This window comes from Orcinus orca, chromosome 1 (assembly GCF_937001465.1).
Source record: "Orcinus orca chromosome 1, mOrcOrc1.1, whole genome shotgun sequence".
NCBI lineage: Eukaryota > Metazoa > Chordata > Mammalia > Artiodactyla > Delphinidae > Orcinus > Orcinus orca.
In genome coordinates, this window is record NC_064559.1 from 209,859,138 (window position 1) to 209,884,296 (window position 25,159).

Here is a 25,159-nt window from a genome sequence, read left to right on the forward strand (position 1 = left end):
AGAGTGAAATGTGCCAGCTTTAAATTTAATACGTGTTGGTGATTTCATTTTTCATTGTGACTTAAAGAAAGTCAATCTCTGATTTGGAGCAGGTCACCCTTTGTGGTGTTGTCAAGGTCAACAGCGAGTTAGGACTGGAGGCGGTGTGGCCATTCGAGACCACCCGGCGGGTGCCAGCCTGAGGTTCATCGGTGGTCCTGGTACAGGTGCCCTTCCCGTGCTCTGCCCTCTCTGGAGCAGCCCCAGGGGCTCGACAGAAAAAGGTCGTTCTGCTCTGCACAGCAATCTCAGCGCTGGGGCTCATCCTCTGAGCTAGCCCTTCCCCAGGTCCTCCTCAGAGACCCTCCCTTCTAGGCTCTCTGGATTTTCACCCCCTCCCAGACACCAGCTGTTTGTTTGGGACCAGAGTCTGATCCGTCCCTGTAACCTAACCTGTATTCGTTTCCTTAAGCTGTAGTAATGAAATACCACACGCTGAGTGGTTTCCAACAACAGAGGTTTACTCTCTTGTGGTTTCCAGAGGCTGGAAGTCTGAAATCAAGGTGTGGGCAGGGCCACTCCGTCTGTAGGCTCTTGGGGAAGATCCTTCCTGACTCCTCCGGGTGTTAGCGGTGACCCTCAGCATCCCTTGGCTTGTAGCTGCCTCACCCCAGTCACGTCCATCTTCTACCTGTGTCTCCACACCGTCTTCCCTCTGCGCATGTCTGTGTGCAAATTTCCCCTTTTCATACAGACGCCAACATATTGGATAGGGTCCAGCCTAGTGACCCCATTTAATGTGATAACCTCTGTAAAGACCTTATCTCTAAATAGGGTCACGTGAGATACCCAGGACTTTCATATATCTTTTTGGGGGGACACAATCCCCTTCCAGTCCCACAAAGATGTGTTCTGCTCAGTAAATTTCAGCCACATGGAGAACAACCCCAAGGCCAGCCAGACACTTGGCAGCCCCCAAATTCCTGTGCAGATCGGATTGTGTGATGGGAAGCTTGGGGTTGATGGTCTGTCCATGACCCCACCACTTGCGCCTGTGGCCTTCCTTGGGCAGCCCAGGTTGGGAAGGCTGTGACCAGCCTCTTGGACAAGCCTTGTCTGTCCACCTAACCCCAGCCCTGTGCTGACACCACAGGGCCAGACCACCTACCCCCAGAGCTGCCTGGTCTGAGGGCCTTGTGCAGAGACCCTCAGGGGTGTTCCGCCGGCCAGAGCACTTGGGATGTGGTGGGAAACCACGCTGACTGCCCCCCTAAAACAACCTGGTACTTTGCAGATGATGCCTCATTTTCATGCCCCTAATTGGAAACTCCTTCCAAATTAATTTCGTGTTCTTCCTTGTAAACTTTCTTTCCTCCAAAAAGAAAACATTGTAAAAATGGTTTCCTGGATCTTCTATTTCTCTGTTTCCCAAAGACCTCACTTTCTTTCAGCCCAGAATAGGCTGTTCACATCCCACAATGATGACCCAGGAGAAGAGTTATTAGCAAGCTAGTAGGGTGGGGAGTTCAAACAATTAGAAGCAGCTGTCCCGGATCCCCTAGAGCCTGGAGACCCACACCGGGATGACACTGCTCGCCCCATGGGACTGAAGTGCTTCAGTGACCGAGTGCTATCCTCAGTGTGAGCGGGACTGATCGTGCCTTTGATGCAGGGTCAGAAAGCCTTCCTGGAAGACCCACACACAGACCTGAAGGAACCTTTGAGGGCGAAGAGAGCTATGTGAAGGGAACAGTGCAGACTGTGGGTCCCTCAGGGAAAGAATTCAGACACAAGCCTGGACAGGAAGTTGAGGGTGTTTCTGAAGCTCTAGGGGAGCTGGGCTGAGAAAGAGAGTCAGAATTTGTGGGACAAGCTTGGGATTGTGTGTGAGGTGATTCCAGCCAGAGGGGGCAGGCCCAGGCTGGGAGACGGTGCCCCTTGCAGCTGGTGTTGGTGGAATTTGTCACATGTTGCCCCTTCTCTTCCCACCGCTTTTCCCAGGAGGATTCTTTGAGGGCTTCCAACTCTGGGGATCTGGGTGATCTTGGCCTCAGAAGACAAGATCAGCCTGTGAGAGCCACCTGATGTGAGGGAGCAGTCAAATGCACCCCTCCTGGTGATGATTTATCCCAGTGGCCTGTCCCCTCGGATGTCAGAGAGACCTTGCAAGCCAAGACACTGTGCCCGGGAGGGTCACCTGTGACCTGAGCGTTTGCAGAGCTTCAGGGACCTGTCGGCTGTGTGGGCGGCGAGCAGCCGTGCTCCTTCCAGCTGCCCAGCTCCGGCTGTCAGGGACGGGCCTTGGATTTCCCACGGGACCCAGGCAGGGCCGCCATCCTCCGTCCAGCACTGGCTCCTTCAGATAGCTGCCACAGCAGGGTCAGCATCGGGGTTAAACACTGCAAAGTGACGATGATTTAAGGGAATCACAAGTGGGCAGCCTGCAGGAATCAACCCTCCGCTTCATGCATGCTTGATCAATCATCTCCCCTGAGTTGAGGACTTATGTAAACATATCAAACTGTCCACAACGGTGCTGCCTGTCGCCCCTCCTTGGTAGGGGTCGGGGGTCTGACGCATTAATGCATTTTAGGCAGACACGCACTTTGCCTTGACAGAATCACTGTTGTTCTCAGGATGAATGATCAATGCCTTGTTGGCTAAAGGCTTTAGAATATCTACCCTGGTCTTTCTTGCTCCTCAGATCCACCCCATTCTGTTAGATGTCTTTCTTAGCATCTGCCCTCCTTGTATGTCGGGCTGCGTCTAACCGTCTCGCTTAGGGCAGATGAACAGGTACTCGCAGCCTGTCTGGAGAGGGCTGACTGTAATGCCTCATTTTGGCAATTTAGTGTCACTGTGAACGGGCTGTTTGCAAATAAAAAGCCTCAGTAGATTCAGGTCCCTGCCTCCGATGGTCTTGCGCTTTGCGGGAGAAGTGGTGTGTTTGCTGACGGCTGTTCCATGGAACATCCTCCCTCTGGTCACCAAACCCAGCCCCTGCAGCACTGTGCCAGCATCTCATGTACCCACAGGCACCACTGCCCCAGCATCCTGCCCTCTGCCCTCACCTGGGTCAGGGACAGCAGAGGACTGGCTTCCTCCCAACCGGCCCGGTGAACCACTGCCCTCCCCGTCACCCCAGACATGTGCCCTGCAGCCAAAACATGCATGGGGCAGGCAGTGCGGGAGCCCCGGGGCGTCTTGATCATTCAGCCCGCACTTGACTCCCGGCCATCAGACCGCGTGCTGAGCCAGGGAAGGTATCCACAGCCTTGCGTGGGAGAAACACAGCATTTCAACACAGCAAGGCTTTTGACTGAATGGAGAGAAAAAAAGCAGCGTACCAGAGGTGGCAATTAATATGCCCAATTTTTCCATCCAAAGCTCTTTCAAATCTGTCTCAAACTGTTTCTTACTAAGCTCTTTAAAGTTAAAAATGTTCCTGGGAGACTCTGAGCTCACCCGCCAGAAACAGCCGAGTTTTCTCAGGAAGGGCAGCTGGCTTCGGCCACGGGTGCCTGGTACTGTGCCCGGCCAAGGGGGTACACGAGGTGTCACACCTGAGCTCTGCCCAAGGTCACATGCTGTCCCCTCCTCTGCGGTCATGCTCCTCCTCCGATTTCCGTGGCTCAGGGATCTGCAAACCACGGCTGCCACCAACTCCAACCCCTGCCCGTGTCTGTACAGTCTGTGAGTCAAGAATGGCTATTACATTTTCAGATGCATGGGGAAAACTTAAAAGAAGGATACTATTTTGTGACATGTGAAAATGACATGAGGTATACATTTCAGTGTCCCTAACACAGTTTTACTGGTGCTCAGCCATGTGCCTTCACGTACCCAGAGTCTCTGGCCATTTTCCCCGCGACTGCAGAGCAGCTGGGACAGACCACACAGCCTACACAGCCTGAAATATTTACTATATCTACTAATAAATATTTTCTATTGGGCCGTTTACAGAAAAAGTGTATCAACCTCTGCTGCAGATAAATAGAGATCGTGGAAGGAAGAGGGTGGAGGTGTTTAGAGGACTTTAGTTGTTTGGCTGGATAAGGGTTTGGGGATGGTTATGGACCGAATGTTTGTGTCCCCCCAGAATATACATGGTGAAGCCTAAGCCCCTACGTGATGGTGTTAGGCAGCGGGGCATTTGGGAGGTGATTAGGTCACGAGGGTGGAGCCTTCATGAATGGGATGAGTGCCCTTATAAAAAGGGCCTTCAGAGAGTTCCCTTCCTCCACGTGAGGACACAGCGAGAAGACACTGTCTATGAACCAGGAAGCCGGGCCGCACCAGACACTGAACCTGTAGTTGCCTTGATCTTGGGCTTCCAGCCTCCAGACTAAGAATAAAGGTCTGCGGTTTATAAGCTCCCCATCTTTGGGACTCTGTTATAGCAGCCCCAAAGTACTGAGACAGGGATTAAGGGGTAGAGGGAAGACATACACAGAAAACCGTGGAGATCAGGATGGGGGACTCTGGCTGGTGTCCAGGAGGAAACGATGGTTCTGAGAACAGCAGTAATAACTCTCACACCTGTGAAAACCGGCTCAGCCCAGGGGAGTAACGTCCCTCTGCCGACCGTAGCTAGTGACTGCGGCAGGTTCAGGCACCTGTCCCTTGAGTGCAGGTCTGTGTATATGATCTGTATGAGTTTCCTGCATCTTCTGTAAAAAAGCACCACAAGCTGGGGGGGCTTAAAACATCACTTATTCTTGAGCAGTCTAGAGGCCAGAAGTCCAAAACCAAGGTGTTAGCAGGGCTGGTTCCCCCTGGAGCCTCTGGGGGAAAATCCTTCCTGCCTCTTCCAGCCTCCAGGGGCTCCAGGGATTCCTTTGTTTGTGGTCACCTCCCTCCAACCTCCATCCCCATGGTCAGGTGGCTTCCTTGTGTCTCTTTGTCCTTTCCTTTCCTTATAAGGACAGTTGTCATTGGACTTAGGACCCACCGGAAATCCAGGATGACCTCACGGCAAGATCCTTACCTCAATTACATCTGCAAAGTCCCTCTTTCTGGATAAAGTCACCTTCACGGGTTCTGGGTTAGGTCGTGAACAGAGCTTTTGCAGACCATGAGGCTGAGGGTGGAAAGCTTGGTTCCACTCTGGGGCCATGGAGAAAACTCTGTCTTTTAACCCCATGGTCTGGTCACCGCTCTCTCCCCAGGACTCTGTGCTTGGGTCGCTCAGTGACCTTCCCCATTGTTTCCCATCCTGGGGGCCGTTCTCCACTGTGGGATCACCTGCTGTGGCTGGCACCCTCAGGGCCCATGTCCTCCAAGATCCAGGCACCTGTAACGTGATAAACAAAACCAGCAGTGATGGCTCATGTCTGGAGAGCCCATAGCCCTTCAAGGTAAGACACTCACAGATAAACAATTCACTCAGAGCATCCCGGGGTGGTGTCTCCTCACCATTAACTTGGAAAGGCTGGCCTTTCTAGAGGCTAAACAGCTATTTCAAGTCCAATGTCCACCCGCAGCGAATTTCACCTGCAGCAAATTTCACCTGCAGCTCTTCTGGGGCTGCAGAGGCCACTGGAGGGACATGTAGACCTGGGAATCGTCCTGGAGGAAGTTGACAAGATTCTGGAGGCCTGTGCTGCCTCCCAGGACCTGGAACTTCCCCCATGTGACCTTGAGAACCCCATTAACCCCTCGTCTGGAGAGCAGAAGGTTTGACCTGCACCATCACGGAGCTCCTGGCTTCAGACACATTCCCAGAGGCAATGACCACACAGGATAGATGCTTGTGCCCTTCAGCTCTGGACACCCGAAGAGGAGACCACAGGCTTCAGGACAGAGCCCCAGGGGCAAGCAGGGAGATGGCCCTGCTTTGTCACCTCTGCGAGAATGGCCACCTCTCCCCACCCGTGAGGCCAGCTCCTGACATCAGACGGCAGCGCCCAGCGTGGAGAGGTCCTTCAAAATCCCGGCTGGTACGGAGCCGGCCTCACTCCCCACTGGGTGATCCCTTTCCCCCCGAAAGCCATTTTGCTAAGACGGAGCTCATTTTACTGACTGGGTAATAGAAACTGTGCCTGCGTCACTATGTAGCTTTATATGCAAATTCCATTTTGATAGTTAATCCTGCTCCCCTCTTAGTCAAGCATGAATAGAAATCAGTTCAATTAACACTCACAAATGAAACAGGAGATTGGAGCGGGTAGGGAAGACCACCCTGCAGGTTCTTGGGTCCTTGTACCTAGATGGTGAGGGTGGAAGCCCTGAGTCTGGGGAGGGTGCTGCTTGTTGGACCTCCACACCCAGTGCGCAAGGCTGAGGGGATGAGGGGAGAGCTGTGGGGCGGGAAGGGCGGGGCCTCAGGGAGCATCCTTATAAAGGCGAGGCGGGAGTGAGATGCTGAGGATGTTGGTTAATCTTATGTGTCAACTCGACTGTGCCAAGGGCAACCAATAGCTGATCAAACACGATTTCTGGGAGTGTCTGGAGGACACGTCTGGAAGGGATGAGCGTTTGAATGGGTAGGTTCAGAGAAGACCACCCTCACCATGGGGTGGGCCTTGTCCAATCCACCGAGGGCCCGAACAGAACTAGAACATGGAGGAAGGGTGGACTTGCTCGCTCTGCTCGACATGGGACGTCCATCCTCTCCTGCCCTTGGACATCTGTTCTCGGGCCTTCAGACTTGGACTGGACCTACCCCCCAGCTTTCTGGGGTCTCCTGCTTGTCGTCTGCAGACTGTGGGACTCCTCAGCCCCCCTCTCACATGAGCCAGTTCCACATAGTAAGCCTCCCCTCATGTCTATCTATGCACATCCTGTTGGTTTGCTTCTCATCTTTACAGGAAAGATTGGGGCAAGTGGATGTTTACGCTCCCATCCACCTCAAAGGCCTGGGAACCTCCGTCCCTGCCTGTGTTGGTTCATCCATCCAGCCATGTCTCCTGGGCAGCTGTCCACCGGGATGGGACCGAAGGTGAGCTTGCAGATGGGGCCTCAGGTGGGAGTCGTTGGGGTGTCAAGGAGGTGTTGTCAGGGGAGCGTCTGGTCTTCCCTCTCCCCGCCCCGTGACTGTCCTCCTGGCTGCCCCTCCCTCTGCATGTCCGGAAAAGACAGGAGGAGGCCAACGTGCCCCCCAGTCTCCCTCCAGGCATTAGATTTCAGCCCTTTATTCTTGGAGGCAGTCAGGCCCCCAGGAAGGGGCAGAGAAGCGGGTGGAGCGGACTTTCACAGCAGACCTGCAACAGTGTTGGCCTTTACTGAGCTTCCTGACCGGGAACCTATCAGAAGGGTCAGAGACAAAGCGGGAAATCGCAGGAATGGGAATTCGGCAGTGAGACATGGTCCCACAATGCAGCCCCACCCCTCCTGGCCCTGAAACCTAATTTATCTGATGTAAATGAACCAGGTTAGTGGGTCGTGGAACTGCCCGGGTTTGGGGAGAGAGGCTGAGAGCAGGAAGATGTGGCCTGGGGCTAGGCCAGTGGAGACAGGAACTTCCCTCCAGCCAGGCACGCTGACCTTCACCTAAGGTCACAGAAGCAGCACTGCTGCCTCGGCAGGACTGGCCATGAGGGGTGACAAGGCCGCCCCTGGAGAACGGAATCCGTGGGGGTCTCAGGATAAACGGGTCACGTGCTCAGGTCGCTCCCTGCCCCCAACCTTACTTGATCACCCATTCGTTCAACCAAGGTGAACCGGGCAGGCGCCAGGTGCTGGGAGGCCGAGCTGCCCGTGTCCCGTGTCCATTAGTAGCTGGCAGGGGTGCTTTCTGCGAAGGGCAGTGGGCTGGGCTCACAGGGAAGGCAGATCTTCCTACACAGTTTCCCATCACCCATCTCTCAGCTCCCATCAGACATCTGTTTATTCCCAGGCCCCTCCCAGATCACAAGCTGCAGGGGTCCCACTGCAGGGTGACCCCTGGGCCAGCATCCGAGGACATCCAACCAGGCTCCACGGCCATCTCCAAGTGTCCCCTGCCCGCTCCTCACCAACCCTCCACCCGGCCCCAGAATTTGCCTTAAACCACGGGTGGCAACCGTGTCTGTGAAGCACCAGAGAGCAAACATCTCTGCTGCACCCATCCAGTGCCACTCTTGCAGGTGAAGGCTTCCTGAACCCCCTTGAGGGCATGGCCATCCCTGTGTTCTAGTGAAACTGCATTCATGGGCTCTGAAATGGGAATTTCAGATAATTTTCATGTGTCATGAAAGAGCATTTTTCTTTTTATTTTTTTCAACCATCAAACAACGTGAAAACCACTCTTAGCTGGCAGGCCCTACAAAAATGAGGGAGGAGGTTCTGCCTCTGACCTGCAGGTGACCCCTGCCTTAAACAAGGTGCTATGATGGGTCTCACCCTCCACACCTCTGGTGTCACCACCCTTACTTCCACTTGCCTCCAGCCCTCCCTGACCTTTGACCCTGGTGAGGCTCCCTGCAGGGTCCCCCTTGGGCCTCACTCCTGTGGAACTCAGTGGGTCCCATGGCTGCATCTCGCTTGTCTTCAGGGATGTTTGTCTCTTTGTGCCAGCGGGTCCTGGCCGCACCCCCAGGAGAGAAGAGGGCAGAGCTGGAACCACTAACCCTGACAGGCCTCTGCTCCATCTTGCCCACCTGTGACCGTCGGGGATGCCGTGTTTCCTTTGGGACCCACGCACTCTGCTCTCTCCCCAACAGCACGGGGGACAGGACCCTCCAGCGATAGCTGTCCGCATGCCATGCGGAGGGCCCGTCAACTAACGATGCAGTTTTTCTCATGCTCCTCTGGGCTCAGTGCCATGAGAACACCAGAACGACCCCGTTAACGCCGAAGACTCGTTACTTTCTTCCCGAAAGTCACATGAGGGGATGTTTGAGAATTCAAGGCTCTCCTCTTTGAAACCAATAAAATGAATATCAAAGTTTGGAAGTCCAAGATCAAGGTACTGGCAGATTCAGTGTCTGATGAGGACCTGCTTCCTGGTTCATAGACAGTGTCTTCTTGCTTTGCATCACAGTGTTACCGAGGCCAATGAATCAGAGATGAGGTGTTGAGGCAAGGAATCCAACTTTATTGGGAAAGCCGGCAGAACAAGAAGATAGCAGACTCCAATAAGCCAGCTTCTCAGGGTCTAGATACCAGTTTCTTTTATAGAACAGAGAAGGGGAGGAGATGAGGAAGTAAAGTAAAAAGGCCATGAGTTTTGCAAATGTCCCCGAATGGCCAGCCTCATGGAGGGGATGTGCTCATTTCTTCTTTCTTGCAGTCATCCACAGGTGGATGGGGTCAGGATGTTTCCTGGAACAAAGGCACTTTGGTTTAACATCAGGCAGAGGGGCAGGGTTCCCCGAGGCAGGCCACTGTGTATAGACAGTATCCTTTTAGTTAACAAAAGCAACAGGAAGCAAAGGTTAAAGAAAATGAAACAGATGGAACATGTAATCAGATTTGGCTCCACCCTGTTACAACAGGTGGAAGGGGCAAGGGAGCTCTCTAGGATCTCTTTTATAAGGGCACTAATTCCATCACGAGAGCTCCACCCTCATGACTTCATCAACCCAAGACCCCTCCCAATACCGTCAACTGGGCATTAGAATTCTACCGTGAATTCTGGGAGACACAAACATTCAGTCTGTGGCACCACGCAGGTGGCCCTGCGGAGAGGCCAGTGACCAGTATGGTTCTCTGCCAAGAGTCCCAGCTCAGGGATACAGAAGCGGCAGCTGATTGGCTGCAAGTAGCTGAAACAAAAGGCCAGTTTCATTGGCCCAAAGCTGCAGGCCGGGCAGTGCAGAGGGAGTGGAGGGGAGAAGGATGAAGTATCTGGTGGACACAGAGAGGGGGGCCAGGGACCCTGGAGGAGAGCCAGGCAGCCCTTAGACAGGCAAACACCCTGTGTCCCTGACAGCTCCTGGTCCCCAGTTTCAGGCCTCTCCACTCCAGGCTGTACAGGTGATCTCCAAACCCTGACCGTAACCTCCCCAATGTGAGTCAGGTCCAGTGAGTTTCTTTTCCTTGCAGCTGATAGAAATTTGAAGTCACGTGTCCTGTCCAGAGCTGCTTCACCAGGCCCAGCTCTCAGGCAGACAGGCAGCTGCTCGGCTTCCTTCTCAGTAATTACATGTGTCCTGGGCTAGGGGAGCGCAGCCAGCATGGTTGAAAGTAGAGAGTCCTGCAGACACGGGTCCCAGCCAACCCTGCCTCCCTGGTGCTGTGTGACCTGGAGGCAGTGCCTTCACCTCTCTGAGCCTCAGAGCCATCCTCCATAATGCTCCCACAGGGCTCGCTGTGAGAACTCAGTAAGATGCTGAGCGCAGTGTCTGACGTGCAGAGAAGTCTGCCACTGGATTTCACATGCTTGCTCCATCTGGGGAGTCGAGAAAGGAGGGAATTGTTCATGCACTTGCGGGGCCTGGACACAGGAGGATGAGACTTTGAGGTAGCCTGAGAAAGCTGGGCACGGGGTAGGGGAGCCAGACGAGGAGGCCCAAGGGAGGGAGGGAGTCCTGGTGGTGAGGGGTCCCCAAGCATCCCTGGGTCCCACACTGATGCCTCTGGTGTCATGAGCTCCCCTCACTCCAAAACTCTCCCAGCAAATATCCTTTTGGGCCAGAGTTACTTTAGGTTGGTTTTCTGCTGCCTGCAGCCCCAACTCATGGGGAATGTTTGGGGCACGGCAGATCCCAAAGCCCCGACTTTGACCTCGGTGGGAGGGACCCAAAGGTAGCTTTTTTTTTCTTTCTTTTTTTTAAACTGATGTATCATTGATTTACAATGTTGTGTTAATTCCTGTTGTACAGCAAAGTCATTCAGTTATACATATATATACATTTTTAAAATATTCTTTTACATTGTGGTTTATCACAGGATATTCAATATAGTTCCCTGTGCTCTACAGTAGGACCTTGCTGTTTATCCATTCTATATATAATAGTTTGCATCTGCTAATCCCAAACTCCCAACCCTTCCCTCCCCCACTTCCCCTTCCCCTTGGCAACCACGAGTCTGTTCTCTATGTCTGTGAGTCTGTTTCTGTTTCATAGGTAGGTCCAATGCTAGTTTTAAGACTTGGAAGAACCAGGCTGTGGTCCCTCGGCCTGCTCCCCTGCGAAGTGGGGATAATTCACATTCTCACTTCCTGCTCTGCGAGGAGCTCTGATGAGGTGATGATTGTGAGCGGACATGAGTTTTGTAAAAGAACGTGTATTCTTATCATCATGACTCCAGTCTCCATGTCTCCATTGATAACTCACCTCGAATCAATTCACCACCCCTTGCTGGTTGTGTCAGCATCAGCACAGAGTGAGAAACAGAACGTTTGCTGAACAATGGTTTTCGCCCTCATTTTTTTTTTTTTTTTTTTTTTTTTTCCGTCTGGGGGAAAACGTCCTGACACCGCTGCCACTGTTTAAGGTGACTTTCATTTCAGCCACATCACCAGAAAGAGCGCGGTGTCCTGTTGTCACCTTCAGGGCTGCTCCCTACCTGGAATGTAAATCTCTCTGCCACTTCCTGCTGGGGTGATGATGCTGCCGGGATCTCTGCATCCTCCCCGGAAAGATGGTGTCCTCAGTCCCGCGAGGTGCCAAGGAAATAAAGCAAGAGTCAAAATAGCCTCTTCTGGTGCTGCCTCCAGAGCCTCCTGCTCTAACCCACCGCCTGCAGCGAGGCTGCTGTCCCCTCGCCCGGAGCAGGGTGGCCCTGCCACCACGGACTCGGGCTGAGCAGCGGCCAGCGGGGGAAGACTCACAGACACCTCCGAGGGCATCACCACTGGGGCAGCGTCTGAGAAGAGTTTGCAGGATGTCAAAGAGTCTTCTGGAGAATTTGGTGGACAGTCCATCACCCTGTGTCCTAGAGAGTTTGACCCCCTGAGCTCCCTTCCTTCTCCATAAGCTAAGATTTCCTTTCCGGCACCAGCAGGGAGATAAACCAAACCAGCCTTCCCAGCATCCGTGCAGCCTACAGGGAAACTCTCCTCTGAGTTCCATCTGTTCACGGCTCATGGGGCACTTCTGACACCAGACGTGCAGGTTGTCCACACCGAGCAATTCAGCGACACCAGCTGGGTGTCCCACACTCCAATGCAGTTCCAACTCTCCTTGGGGTCAGCATCAGACCCTGCAGCCAAAGGACTCAGTCCCAGGAGGCTGCCCCCACTTCAGATGCCAGTCCCAGGTCCGAGGTTGTCACCTGTACTTCTGAATCAGAGGTCCCCACCACCCATGCCTCAGGTTCGATAATTTGCTAGAGCAGCTCAGAACTCAGGGAAGCACTTAGGTTTAGCGTTTATTATAAAGGATGTGATAAAGGACACAGATGAACAAACAGATGAAGAGCTACAAAGGGCGAGGTCTGGGAGGGTGCCAAGTGCGAGAGCTTCTGTCCCCATGGAGTTGGGGGGTGGTGCCCTCCGGGCACATGGATGCGTTCCCCAACACAGAACCTCCCCAAACCCCATACTTTAGGGATTTTTATGGAGGCTTCATCACGTAGACAAGATCTATTAGTAACTCACTTTGTAGTCCCTCTCCTCTCTCTGGAGGATAGGAGGCAGGGCTCCAATTCCAAGCTTCTAATCATGGCTTGGTCTTTCTCCTGACCAGCTCCCCCATCCAGGAGCCCACCCAGAGTCACCTCATTAGAACAAAAGATGCTCTGGTCACCAAGAGGAAATTCCAAGAAATTTAGAAAATCTGTGCCAGAAACTGGTGGCAGATACACACGCTATTTTTTTCCTATTATTTCACAATCAGAGGCTACAGATAGATTCCTCCACAGGTGTGGAATCATGCAACATCTGTCCTTCTGTGGCTGGCTCATTTCACTCAGCATAACGTCCTCAAGCCTCATATATGGTGTGCATATGGCAGGATTGCCTTCTTGTTTTCAGGCTGAATAATGTTCCAGTGTATGGTTCTAGCACTTATTAAAATCCATGCATCTGTGGGTGGACATACAGGTTGCTCCCACGTCTTGGCTATTGTGATAGGAGGTATCTAAAATAGTCCAATTCATTGAAGCAAAGAATAGCACGGTGGACTTTCAGGGGCTGGAGGGAAGGGAGTGGGGAGCAGCAGTTCAAAGGGTGTCAAGTTTCCGTTACACAAGACAAATAAGTTCTTGAGATCTCGGTGTGTCACGGAGCCTGTGGTTAATCATGTACTGTGCACTTTATCTGTCAGAGGGCAGGTCTCAGGTTAAATGTTCTCAGCATAATAAAAAAATTAAAATGAATAGAAGAAAAAAGCTGCAGATTCCTCCAGCTCCCAGCAGGAAAGCCTTGAGGACCATCCTCCTTCCTACGTGGGGATCCACTCCCTGGAGCCTCAAGCCTGTGCGTTAACTTCTAACCAGTACTGAAAGCTCAGATTTTCACAAACATCCCCTCTTTAATTCCAAGTCTGGATCGTTTGGCCTGGCCCCCTTGACTTACCGTCTTAAGACACTGAGCAAATCTGTTAAAGAAACACCTCACTCTCAGGGGTCCATGTTCACTTAGTCACTAGCTGAGCCACTGTATCCAGGGTCACTTAAGAAAATGTTCCGTTACTGACAGAAATGAAGCACCACTCGTCAGGGAGGGTGATGTCTCTGTAGTCAGGTGGCACGCGTCCAGCCCCGAGCACCTGCCTGGAGGCATCACGCCTGGGGACTTCAGCTCACCTGGGGAGCCCTGAGCCCTGGGGAGCCCTGAGCCCTGGGGAGCCCTGAGCACTGGGGAGCCCTGAGCCCTGGGGAGCGCGCCCAGCACTTCCTCTGGTCTACATCGAAGTTCTGGCTGGGGCGGTGTGGAGAGGACTCTGAATATTCATGACATGCAAATCACGGGACAGGAAATTATCAGCTACTCACCTGTGTTCTCTCGCTGGCGCCACGCCATACCAGACCTTCCCTCCCCATGGGATGTACCTTCCCCACGGTTGACACTGTCACAGGACTAGCTCTAGATGTGACAAGGCACTCAGGGAGAGCAGCCGTCAAGGCATCCCTTATTTCCCTGGGGGGCGGGCACTGTAGCTAGCACCACGTTCAAGGGGGAGGAGCTTAGCTGGTATTTCCTTCCAGAGATTCTGAGGGTCCCCAGGCAGCAGCTGCTAGGGGAGGAACGGCTTCCCTCTCGCTTGCCCTTTGTCATTTAGTGTGTTTATCTCCGTTCAAATCCTGAAAATCAGAAGGGTGCGGGGACCCCGGAGCTGGTCCTTCTCCTCTTTGTCTGTCTCATGCGGAGAGGTGCGAAAATGACAGGAGCCCGGGGCTAGGGAATTGGGGCGGAGGAATTCATCAGAGGCCTGGCCAGCATTGTAGGTGTGTGGTCAGTGGAGTCCAGTGCTTGGAAGGGCTGGACCTGAGCTTGGTTTCACCCTCTGCTGTCACTATCTTGACATTCTTCATAGTTTTTGAAAAAGGGGCCTGCTTTTTTGCACTGGGCCCTGCAAATGAGGGCACTGGTCCTAGTTAGAGACCCTGGGTTCCATCATGGATGTGAAAGGAAGACCCTCCACGGCTTCAGAAGGACACAGAGGGCCCATTCCAGGCAGGGAGGGAGGAGGTTGGTAATTCACTTCAGCAGCATTGCGTTTAGCTCTGCAAGACCCTGAGGGAGAAACTGAGGGGCCCCTGAGCGAGAGGATGCCATCACCCTCCTGGCGGTGTGCCCCTGGCTTCCACTCCCAAGGAGACTGTGGGAAATACACAGAGGTAGGTCTCACCTCTGTAACTGCAGGTCTATAGGACCTAAAATAAATGGCAAAGTCTTTAACACATATGCAAATGTTACCTGCTTAGAATGCAAGGGATAGGTTTCCGCCCAGAAGAGCCGGGTCCACTCCAGAACTGCACCGTTTTAATTTGTTATTTTCATTTTTGACATGAATATAAAAATACTAATCTTATATACAGGTCTAATTTAGATCTTTCTTGGTGGTTCCCTAATATACTTTGTAGCTTATTTTTTAAATCCAGGATCTGATCAAATATCACTCATTGCCTTTATTTGATGTGTCTCTTCTTTCTAATTTAGAACAGTTCCCTAGCTTTATTATCTGTTTGTTTGACGTGTCTCTTTTTTCTAATTTAGTCTAGAACAATTCCCTAGCTTTATCATCTGCTTATTTATTTTTATTCTAGCTACACATACATAATATAAAAATGACCATTGGCATTAAATACAATTACAGGATTGTGCAACCATCACCACCCCCCATCTATAGCACTCTTTTCATCATCCCAAACGGAAACTCTGTTCCCATTAAAAACTAACTCCCCATCCCTGCCCCAGCCTCTGGCACCCACCATTCTACTTACTGTCTCTGTGACTCTGACTACTATAGTTATTGCATCTAAATCAGATCAGGCAATGTTTATCTTTTTTTTCACTTAGCATATTGTCCTCAAACTTCACCCGTGTTGTAGCTTATGTCAGAATTTCCTTCCTTTTCAAGGCTGAATAATATTCCATTGTATGGATAAACCATGTTTTGTTTATTCATCCATCTGTTGATGGACACTTGAATTTCTTCCACATTTTGGCAATTGTGAATAACACTATGAACATGGATGTACAAATATTTGCTCAAGTCCCTGCTTTTAAATCTTTTGGGTCTATGCCCAGGAGTGGAATTGCTGGGTCCTATGGTAATTCCATGTTTAATTTTTTGAGGAAACCATACTGTTTTCCACAGTGGCTGCACTATTTTCATTCCCACAAGTTGTGTAAAGTGTTCCCATTTTCCCACATCCTTTCCCATGCTTATTTTCTTTTTTTTTTTAAATAGCTACCCTAATGGATGTAGGATTGCATCTCATTGTGATATTTATTTTTTTGTGACTGACATTTTTGAAGCATTCAGGGTAGTTGGTTTGTAGAATGCCCCACAACTGGGATTTTTTTCTGGCTGGTTCCTCTCAGTTAAATTCAGGTTAAGCATTTTGGGTCCAGATACTGAGTACATCTCAGGGCACAGAAGGTTGGTTTGTCTCATTAGTGGTTAGATGGTGCCACCAGATCCCTCCATCATAATGGAAATTACAGTCAACCTGTGAGGATGCTTCAGGAGAGCACAAATATCCTGTTCAGCAGCAGTGTCTACCCAAGCGTCAGTGGATAGCCCTTGCTCTCATCAATGATTGATTGCAATAGTGATTGGAAAACAATAATGTTCTAATCTAGCATTCTTCTAACACCTACTAGCTGTCTTTTTGTGTAAAAAACTGTTTTTCCGTCATCTCCTTCTCCAACCTTATTTGAGAATCACTGTGGACTCATAGATCTTTTTTTAAATCTCAGTGTCCTATAATCCATCACTATTCTTTCTGATATTCTAATTGACCTACATTTGGCCAGAGGAACCCCTGCAAGCTGGCCCCCATGTCCTTTCAACACACCCTCACTTCCTTGCTCTCTGGCACAGCAAGATGAGGGGGACAACTGTTCTCTCCATGCCCCAGATTTGGAATCAGTCATGTCTCCAAGGAGCCCTGGCTCCTTTCAGTGGGAAACAAGATTTAGAAACCAAAATCTGGGCACTTGGCTGTTCTTTTCTTCTTAGACCTTTCAGGACCACATGTTTTTGAGGAAATCATGGACACCATTTAGACGTTTCAGTTTTATAATAAGACTGTTACAAAAGAATTAAAATGTCCTTGAGGCAACATTTTGTCACGCATGTAGAACTGTATTAAAGGCAAAAGAAAAATAACAAGGGCGGGGTCTCCCAGGAATGAGTGCTGAGATTAAACATATTTAAAATGTTCATGAATTTTCTGAAAGAGTCACTGCACAGTTATTTCTTCACATTTGGATGTGACGCTGAACTTTATCTCAGGTAGAAACTCCAAGTCCACAGTATGGAGTGGGGGGCAGGTAGGTTCACAAGGTGATTTGGTGGGGCAGGAAGGTGGCATGGGAACTTTAGCAAAAGAAGAACAAAGCAACACTTTGGGGGGAAAGAAAACAAACAACCCTACTTTTAAAGCGATAGGTTCTGAGCCACCGGTTACAGTCCCAGAAGGAGGTCTTACCATCAGCAGAACTGGTGGAGTCATCCTGGGGTGGTCTTCTCAACAGTCCCCAGGCAGGGTGATCCACCCCCTCTGGATTCCCCGGGCTCTGACCGGTAGCACTGAGGTCAGGCTGTGTATGCATCAGTTTTGTTCATTGGACTGTGCATTCTTGGAAGGCTATTTATTAAGCATCTCCTGTGTGCCAGCCTGGAGACACAATGAAGAAAAACACCATAATAAGCCGACACAACCAGCCCAGCCCTCTCTCCATGGTGTTTAGAGTCAGCGATGGAAGCAGAGCCCCAGGGACCACAACGAATAAAGGCCTCATGGCTGAGAATGCAGGTGTGATGGAAAACGAGCTTCACAGGGCAGCACAAGCTGATGGTCACTAGTCCAAGGGGTGGGTGCAGGAGGAAGTTGGTTACGCTGAGGTCTGAGGGATGAACAGGACTGGGTCAAGTGGGGACAGAGGGTGCCCCAGGCAGGACAGCAGCACATGCTGAGGCCCTGAGCTGAGGGGAGGGAGGAGCATAAAGAGTCAGAGACAGAAGGAGGCCACACAGTGACAGCAGAGAGAGTGGGGGGAAATGATACTCAGAAGGAAGCAGGGACTGGTTTTGCTCAGGTGGCTTTAAGAAGGGGCTGGAAGGTGTTGGGTGGACACATTCCCCACCTCCTGTGTCTACTCCACTTCTCAAAACACCCTGGCCTCCTGCTGTGGACTAATGATGTCCTCCCCAAATTCCTATGTTGAAGCCCTAAACCCCAATGTGATGATGGTATTAGGTGATGGGGCCTTTGGGAGGTGATTAGGGAGAGATGAGGTCACGAGGGTGGGGCCTTCTGATGGGATTAGTGTCCTAATAAGAAAATGAACAGAGATCTCTCCCTCTCTCTCTCTGCCATGAAAGGACATAGCAATAAGGTGGCCATCTGGGAGCCAGGAAAAGGGCCTCACCAGGAACCAAAGCTGCCTCACCTTGATCTTGGCTGTTCTAACCTCCAGAAATGTGAGAAATAGAAGTCTGTTGTTTAAGCCGTCCGGTCTGCAGTGTTTGTTCTAATAGGTTGAGCTGACTGTGACATGTCCTGACCCCCATTCACCAGCTCACTATTCTGAGTCTGATCTGCTTCTCTACACCTTAAGTTGGGAGAGGACAGGCTTTGCCCTAAGACTGAAGGCATGTAATTGTTCAGGCCACGTGACTGGGTGAGTAGACCATCTGATTCTGGGGTTCACTAGCAGGGAGGCCACTGTTATCTCTCCCCTAAGCTGTGGTCTCCATCACGCCCATGTGTGATAAAGCTGACATTTTGGTATCCCTTTGCCTGACTCTTTGTTTATCTCAGAATTGCTTCTAAATTCTGGAGAAAGGAGTGCGATGTGTGAGTCCTCTCTCTTCCCAATGTGGGTGGCAGACATGACTAAATTTGCAAAAAAGACCCCCTTGGGGCTTCCCTGGTGGCACAGTGGTTGAGAGTCCGCCTGCCGATTCAGGGGACACGGGTTCGTGCCCCGGTCCGGGAAGATCCCACATGCCGCAGAGCAGCTGGGCCCACGAGCCATGGCCACTGAGCCTGCACTTCCGGAGCCTGTGCTCCGCAACGGGAGAGGCCACAGCAGTGAGAGGCCCACGTACTGCAAAAAAAAATAAAATAAAAATACCCCCTTGTTTGTTTTGTGGAGGACCCCAGCACGGATGTTAAGAAAATATTATAATTAGGATGCTCTGGGAGTTGTCCAGATGACGGATGGGGAAGTGGCGTTGAGGTGGCAGTGGGAGTGGAATAGTGTTTAGGTGGATCAGAGGGGTATTTAGGAAAGGAACAGAAAGAAGTTGGTGCTTTTAGTGATGGGTCAGGGAGAAGAAATTCTCAGTCTAACCCTAGGCTTCTGGACGCAGGTAAGAAGGCACTGGGGAGGGTAACCCCGCAAGGTTTGGTGGGAGTCCCTCCTCCCTTTATCGACAATTGTCTGGTGTGTCTACCTTGTCCTGGAATGGTTCTCGAAGCCAGGATACAGTGACAAACAATCTCAAGCAGCCACATTCTTGGGGGTGGGCAGGAAGATGACAAACACACAGACAGCAAGTGACACGATCTCCGGTGGTGAGTTCTGTTTCGGAGGGAAGGAAAGATCCTGAGCTTGGATTTGCACACGGGGAGTCTGAACTGCCCTATAAGGGAGACACTGAGATGGCAGAACCTCCTTCCTCATCCTGGCACCCTCTCCTCCACCCCAGCACTGGCACAGGGATGATCAGTGTATGTGCATTGAATTAAAGTGAATTCAGGGGTTGAGAGAGTTGTTTTGGATAAATAAAGATTGAGAGTGAGGTCATCCTGGAAGTGAGAACTGTCCCTGAGGAGGTGACAATGGGACACATCCGAGGGCCCATGGATGTCTTTTCTGCTTGGCTCAGACCCATTAGAACAACTTTGTTTAAAGAGAAAAGCTCTCCTTGGGATTCAGCCTGATCACCATAACCTGTGAGGGCTTGGACCCCAAACTGCATCACAGGCACTTTGTCTTACTTTGTTCTTTGTGCACATTTTCCCTGACAGATGTTTCAGGTAAAGGTGTAGGGTTGAGGGAGGAGCTGGGTCCTCCTCTGTCTCCTAGCAAAGAATTATTCTACCCCACAACTCAACTGAGTGTTGAGTATGTGCTAAGTACTTTGCATAGATTAACTTATAAAACTACAAATGCTTATGATAGAAAGGTAGGTAGATAGAGAGATGGAAAGAGAGAGAGAGAGAGAGAGAAGAAAAGAAAGAAAAAAGAAAGAAAGAGAGAGAGAGAAAGAAAGAAAGGAAGGAAGAAAGAAAAAGATGGATAGATAGATAGATAGATAAATGGTAGAAAGAAAGAAAGATGGGGAGTTCCCTGGTGGCCTAGTGTTTAGGATTCTGGGCTTTCACAGCCATGGGCCCAGGTTCAGTCCCTGGTCAGGGAACTGAGATCCTATAAGCTGCACTGTGAGAAAGAAAGGAAAGAAGAAAGAGAGAAAGAGAGAAAGAAAGAAAGAAAGAAAGAGAGAAAGAGAGAAAGAGAAAGAGAGAAAGAGAGAAAGAAAGAGAAAGAGAGAAAGAAAGAAAGAAAGAAAGAAAGAAAGAAAGAAAGAAAGAAAGAAAGAAAGAAAGAAAGAAAGAAAGAAAGAAAGAAAGAAATTAAACTGTATCAGTTAAGCACAATTACTATTTCCAGATGGAGAACCCATGGCACAAGTTGGTGAAGCAGCTTGCCCACGACTACACACCTAGTGATGGTAGAACTCAAGTTTGAACCCAGGCTCAGATTCCAGCTGCAGAGTCTGGGCTCTCACCTTGACACAACTTCACTTCTCAAAACAGCAAGTGACTGACGGCTGTGCTGGGTTTGGGCACAAGGACGCCCTTACAAGACCTCCCCACTGTCCCCTCCCCTGTCTCTGCCCCTCACTGCCTGGTACAGCTCAAGTTCATTTATAACCTTGGAAATGCAAATGGTGACTTTCTCCTCCAGGTCAATTATAAAGGTGGGAAATACAACATGTCTTAGCATCAATACCTGGGGACTCTTACCTGGCGTGTTTTTCATCCCCAGATACAGAATCTTTTCTAAGTTCTTCTCCTTGTCTCAGAGGGTGACATCTTTGATTTTTCCAGTCTGGGTATGCCTTTCAAAGAGTCTAATAAAGTAATCAAACTTATATTTTAGGGCCCTAACCCACATCATCTGTACTTCCAGCAGTGTTAAAATTAAGCTCAAGGCTCTTAGCAAGGAGTCTCAGCACCTCAAGCATGGAAGGGAGCTCACACACCAGGTTTCCTAAGCTGGACCTCATCTGAGAATTTTTTCCAGGACATCACAGAAAGTCGTCTTCCTGCCTCTGCACATGGTCTATCCTGGAGAAACAGCATATTCGTCTGATGTCAATACACAGATGTTGTCTGAGCAGCACTGCAACACTGTGGTTCATAAGAAATAGTTGGTCTTTGTCCCTGTTTCTGGCACAGGGTTTCCAAAACGCTTGGAATTGTCTAAGCGATGAAAATCACAAGGGCGTTTTGTCATGTTAATGAGGAGACTTTTGCACCAAACCTAAGAATGGAGGTTAGTTACCAGTGCAACCAACCGTGTGATTAGAAGATTGGAACTTTCAGTCCCATCCCCCAACCTCCAGGGAGGGGAGGGGGCTGGATGTTGACTCAATCACCAATGGCCAGTAGGTTTATCAGTCTTGTCTATACAAAGAATCTGCCATAAGAACCCAAAAGGACCAGGTTTGGAGAGCTTCCAGGTGGGAAAACTCATCTCTTCCAAGGGGCAACACCCCAACTCCAAGGGGACAGAAGCCCCTGTGCTCAGCACCCTCCCAGACCTCACCCTGTGTATCTCTTCATCTGGCTGTTTATCGATATTCTTTATCATATCTTTGGATTAACTGGTAATCATAAGTGTTTCTGCTTATGTGAGCCCCTCTCAAACCCAAGGAGGGGTCTTTGGAACCTTCAGTCTATAGCTAGTTGATCAGAAGCACAGGTGACAATCTTGGCTTGTGATTGGAGGTGCTGGCGGCAATCCTGTAGGACTGAGCCCTAAAACTCTGGGATGTGACACGGCCTCCTGACAGCTAGCTTCAGAATTGAGTTAAATTGTAGGACCCTCAGCTGTGTCACAGAGAATTGCTTAATATGGGCAAAACCCCCCATACGTGGAATGTCAGAACTGTTCTAAATGAGGGTAAAGAAAGACTCGCAGGGAAGCAACCCATCGTGAGGAAGAACCGAGTTTTTCACACAGGAAAGGAAAAAACGGAGTGGGTTTTCTTTTCCTTTAATTTCCTTGACAGGCACATGTCTACATTAGCAGCAGGAGACACAGGGATAAATAAAACAAGCAGAGCTAAGCTCGTGTGACCTTATGCCTTCATAAGGGGGAGCTGGAAATACATAAAAGATAGACACCGAGTGGTGATGAGTGCTTTGAAGCAGAGTGCTTTGGAGCAAGGGCGGCAGAGTACGGCATGGGTGATGCGTATGTGACGTGTTCAGATGGGAGATCTGATGAGATGGTGTTTGAACTCAAAGACTTAAGGGCGGACACGAACAACTCTCCAGGGCCAGAGCGACTATTCTGAGGAACAGTAAGACTTCATTTTAAGTTAATTCTGATTGTTGAATACGCTCCTTGGGTTCATGTGTATTTTGTGGATGATTTTCACCTGCTTCTAAATTCCTGGAAAGTTGTGGCTTCTTCTGAGGTCTGCTTTTTGTAGTGGTTCTGGTTAACTCTTTAGAAAACCATCAGAGATCTGGGGAAAGGTCAAAGAGCATGAACAACAAATAGCAAAGTGGATGGGGGGTCGCTTCCAGGGGGTGATGTAAATATTTAAAGAGGAGGCTGTGCAGTACAAGTGTTTTCAGCGCACTCTTTCTTAAAATTTTATATTATAGTTGATTTACAATGTTGTGTTAGTTGCAGGAGTACAGTAAAGTGATTCAGTTATACATATATATATATATATATATATATATGTATTCATTCTTTTTCAGATTCTTTTCCCATATAGGTTATTACAGATTTTTGAGTAGAGTTCCCTGTGCTATACAGTAGGTCCTTGTTGATTATCTATTTTATATGTAGTAGTGTGTACCTGTTAATCCCAAACTCCTAATTTATCCCTCCCCACAGCACACTCTTTCTCAGTGTCTTTGCTGCAGTAGTAGTAACTATGGGCTTGCTGAAATATTCCTTTGTATCAAGTCTTGCAGGTATTCACCAGACCTTGAGATTATCTTGAAAAATGAGTTCCCAGTTAACCTCAGACCATTAATTAGCAGGAGAGGTGGCACTGAGAATTAAATGGTCCCAGAGGAGTTTTGATCAATGAATGGGCCCCAGAGTCCTACCAGGTTGTAAAGGGAGTTTGGAGTCATACTGCCATTTGGGGTTGACTTAGGGAGAGTAACTGGATGTCTTGCAAAGTATGTTTAGTTCTGCTGTCAGAAACAGGATATTAGGCTGGATGCAAAATTGGTCTGATTCCATTTAGCCAAGATCTATGTTCCAGTGCTATTTCCAGAAGCTGTATATCCACATTCAATGATTTAGTTCTATGGTCACATTTCTAACAAAATGTTGTATAATAAAGAATTTGATTGGTCTTTATCCCTGGTTCCTGGGTGGAAGATTAATTCTTGGAATTTCCCCAGGAATTGGACTGTCTGTTATTTGTGAGCCTCTGGGGTCACAACGCCTGAGTTTATGCTAAGAAATGAGACGGCTGTAAATCAGCTATACTCTAATGTAAAATAAAAATTAAATTAAAAATCTAAAAATTAAAAATAAAATAAAATAAAATAAAGTTGAGAAAATAAAAAGAAATGAGATGGTTCAGGATGAGGGCTGGTCACAGGAAGACCAACCATGAGATTAGAGGATTGGGGCTTTGAGTGGGTGATATCAGCCTGACATCCAGGGAGGGGACGGGGACTAGAAACTGAGTTTTGTTATGTGGTCAATGATTCAATCAACTGGCCTATGTAATGAAACCTTGGTAAAAATTCTCGTCACCAAGGCTTGATGAAGCTTCATGTTTGCTGAACTCATGGATGTGCCAGGAGGGTGACACACTCTGATCCCATGGGGGCAACACACAGAAACTCTGTGTTTAGGACTTCCCCAGGTCTCACCCTCTGCGTCTCTTCATCTGGCTGTTCCTGAGTTGTGGTCTTTATGGTAAAATTATCACAAGGGATTCAGAGTGATGGGTGAAAACCTAGTCTGATGGTGGGAAAACTCTTGCGCTTTCTGAGTTCTGTGAGTCATCATAGTAAATTATGAGAGTCACGGGAACCCCCAAATTTATAGGCAGTCAGCCAGCGGTGTGGGCAGCCTGGGGACCCCCGAAGTGCAGCTGGTCTGCAGTAGGGCTGGTCTGAAGCTGGAACATTCTTATGGAGCAATGAGCCCAACCTGTGGGGTCTGCACTAACTGCGGGTGGTTAGTGCCAGACTGAATTGCAGCGCGCCAGCCGGGGTGGAAACAGAGCCGAGATGACTTAACATTCACGAGTGTCCCCACTGGGTGCCTGTCCCTACTGGGTGTGGGTTGTGATTTCATCGTCCCAAATTAATCACAATGGCTGGACAGACTCCAGAACCCATGATGGAGAAATGATATGGGAGTGGGTGCACAAATTAGGGCAATTCCTTCCAAATCAGAAGCAATTCATCTTGTAATCACAACAACCGAGATGGAAAAGGGCACTTACAGCAAGTGACAACTTTCCAGGGTAAAAATGGGACACATTTGGTGAGTCACGTTCACTGGCCGTGGAAGGGAAAACAATCTTGGTTGGGGGAGGGAGCCCCCAAATCACTTGGGTTTTAGGAAGCTTTGCTGAGGATGAACTCACATTCCTCTGGCGTCAGCATTTCTCCTCCTCACTCTGGAACACAGGAAATCACTTGGATGAGGAGGCCAACCGATCAGCCAGCAGAGCTGTTTCTCTGCTGGTCCCTCTTCATTCTTTAAGTCTTATCTTTTGAGCACCTGTCACCACATCTCCAGAGGGAGCGTGTGTCTGTGTGTGTGTGTGCGTGTGCACTGGCCTCACTCACACCAGGACAGCCCTGCCTTCACTCATCCCTAAGATGCCGCACACACTAAGGGACACCTAGGACACACAGGGGATGTCTGCCCCCATGGTACTTTTTAGAACATCCGTTCCAAATGACTGAAGGTGAAAACTGGTTCTGAGCGATGGGTGAAAGCCTGTCATCTGAAGGTGGGGGAACTCTCCCACATCCAAGAAGACTTTGCCCTCAACTTTTCAATTTTGCTGGTGAAGGGGGCTGATAGGCAGCAGCCCCCCATGGGGGACAGTGGGAACCTCACTTAAGAAGGACCTCTCCCTGCTCATGTGTCAAGATGACTTTGCAGGGTTATATGTTCTCCTGGACTGGTGAGTGACGGGTGCCAGCGCTTTATCACGAGTTCTGCAGCCTCCAGAGCAACTCATCAGTGACAGGGAATCAGCAGACTAACGGCAATCTCACTGTGTGGCCACAGCATATGTTTTAACAACTTCCCAGCAAGCGGTCCCAATATCAATACCCACTTTTATTCACTTGTCCCATAGGTACTTACTGAGTATCCTAAAAATACACACTATAATTTGGATGCATTTATTATGATATACAGTATCCCTTTATTATATTCCCTATCATTTATTTATTT

General features: G+C 49.7%; 1 protein-coding gene across 1 annotated transcript in view; it reads right to left on the bottom strand.

Annotated features, from left to right (window-relative positions):
* Positions 1-305: 305 nt before the first annotated feature.
* Positions 306-25,159, bottom strand: part of TP73 (tumor protein p73) — a 680,368-nt gene continuing 655,514 nt past the window's right edge. Inside the window, exon 13 of the transcript XR_007475623.1 lies at positions 306-318. The gene's annotated coding sequence lies outside the window, so the exon portion shown is untranslated. The remainder of the gene's footprint in view (positions 319-25,159) is intronic.